Source organism: Otolemur garnettii, unplaced genomic scaffold (assembly GCF_000181295.1).
Source record: "Otolemur garnettii isolate 467f Iridium unplaced genomic scaffold, OtoGar3 scaffold00384, whole genome shotgun sequence".
Classification (NCBI taxonomy): domain Eukaryota; kingdom Metazoa; phylum Chordata; class Mammalia; order Primates; family Galagidae; genus Otolemur; species Otolemur garnettii.
In genome coordinates, this window is record NW_003852779.1 from 111,810 (window position 1) to 114,339 (window position 2,530).

Sequence of the window (2,530 nt, forward strand, 5' to 3'; positions counted from 1 at the left end):
CAATACCAAGTCCTAGCCAAGAAGTGCAGACATTCTGGTTTCTGCAGAGATTGGATTTCTAGACCGCCTTGCCAAGGGGGAAGGGTAGACTGGAAGTTCAGAGTGGCAGGGAAAATATTTGTTTGAATTTTCTGCTGAACAAGGGAATTCCTGGGCTCCCAGCAGGGTCTCTCTGGAGAAGGAGACCCAGCTTCCAGCGATTCTCTCCAGTGGGATGAGGGAAGAGAATCTCAGTTCATTGTTCACTAGTAGAGATTCCACAGCAAGCAAGCAACTCTCTAGGAGGAGGGGATGGACCCATGTCCTCTTTGGGATGAATTCTGTACCTGAAATTTGTTTCCTTGGAGTCGTGGCTTGCCTTGGCAGGGAAGACATGCATTTATCTATCTCTTCTCTTAGTCGGCTCTCCTCCTTCAGCTTCTTTGGGTTCTTTCTGGCCATTATCTCTCCCCCTGGCTTGGCATTTTTGTTTAAGACTAGCTCCAGTCAGCCATCATCTCCCCATTCCCCCATGTTATTGTTGAATATGAAAATTGGAGTTAGGGAAAATAGCCAACCCAAGGATTTAGCAAAGTACAAAACATGTTGAAATCAAATGAGCAAATAAACAGACAAAAAAGTTACCAGACACACAAGCACACATATGCACAGACAATCAGAAACAAGTGAACAAACAGACAAAAACAAACAAAAATGATAGTAATCATAAAATGATAAAAGAAAAAAACTCTGATAGTCTGATGTAAGTACTCTCAGCAACCATAAAAAAGGGAAAGAGAGGAAGAGAGAAGAAAAAAGAAAAATAGTATTAATACTAAAATAAAAAAAAATTAACAATAACTCCTACAAGAAAAGGATGAAAAAAGGGGAAAAAAAGGGACACCACCAAGAAAAATATTATTCATATATATGTATATATATATAAACATACTACTATATGTGTGACATAGGGATCAACTTTAGTGGGGATATATTTATAATGAAATATTCTTTCTGGACAGCAGGTGAGGCCATGAGTGGTTCCCAGGCTTATACCTGTTTCTTGGTTTACACTGTTTTTTTTTTTTTTTTGAGACAGAGCCTCAAGCTGTTCCCCTGGGTAGAGTGCCGTGGCATCACAACTCAACCTCCAACTCCTGGGCTCAAGCAAGTCTCCTACCTCCGCCTCCCATGTAGCTGGGACTACAGGTGCCCACCACAATGCCTGCCTATTTTTTGGTTGCAGCCATCATTGTTGTTTGGCGGGCCGGGCTGTATTCAAACCTGCCACCTTAGGTGTATGTGTCTGACGCCTTAGTCACTTGAGCCACAAGCGCTGAGCCATACACTGATTTTTTTTTTTTTTTTGATGGTTGCCTGGCTACCTGTTAGGCGCTTAGACTCTGCAGGGATGTTGGTGCCATGGATAAAAAAACAAACAAACAAAAAAAAAACGGACTCTTTGCTGGCAGGTTGCACAAATTCTCCCTACAATAGTTCCCCTAAAGTGTGGGGTGTCCTGAACCAGCTTCAGGTGCAGGATGACTGCTTGCAAGTGAGATTCAGCTCACTGCACCTGGCTTGTAGGAAGAGGTGCTATGAGATGCCACTTTTGAAGTTTCACAATATGTCTGCTTCCTGACTGGCCTCCCCACCTTGGCTATCCTGTTCCAGATGGCACCCCTATCTGCCCTCCAAATTCGGCACAGGAATCCATGCTTCACCAGATTTTCCACTCAACTCCTAGTTTCCCCTTGAACTGGAAATTGTAATCTTCCATGGGGAAGGGGTTGGTTGCCACTGGCACCAGCCACTTTAGCGCCTCGGCACAGACTTTTCAGTTAGTGTCTGTGAGGGAGGGTCTCATTGCCACTGATGCCCACGGATTCAGCAGGGAGCATAGAAGACTTTTCAGTCTCCATAGGGAGGGGTTGGTTTCCGCTGTCGCTCACCGCTTCAGTGCAGCACCACAAAGACTTTTCTAAATTTACAAAATGTGTCTGTTTCCTAAGCAGGATTCTTTCCCCTCAATTTTCTGTCCAGCTGCCTAGACCCCTGATGCTTCAAATGGGGTCCAAACGGCTCCCCTTTCTGGTCGCCAAATTCCGCTTGAGAGTCCACACCTCACCACACTCTACAAAACACCCAAACTCCCCGAATTGGGAATAATAGTCCTCCGTGGGGGAGGGGTTTCTTTTTGCTGCCTCAGACCACTGGCTGCAGGCCACCAGCCTCAGTGGCTGGCACCGCTTCACCTGTGGTGCAGTGTTTTTTTCTGGCAGATACTGCAGTTCTGGGTTACAATTCCAGTGCAGCAATCCACCTCTTTGCTGCACACCCTGTGTTGCCTGTCTCTGCCAACATTCCACACAGGGAAAGATCCAGCCACCTCACTCTCACCTGAAACTGCAAGGAGAGTTGATTCAGAGGTGCATCCCCTCCACCATCTTGCTCTGCCCTCTCTATAGTTTTTTCTTTTTTTTAAACAGAGCCTCAAGTTGTTGCCCTGGGTAGAGTGCCATGCATCACAACTCACAGCAACCTCCATGTC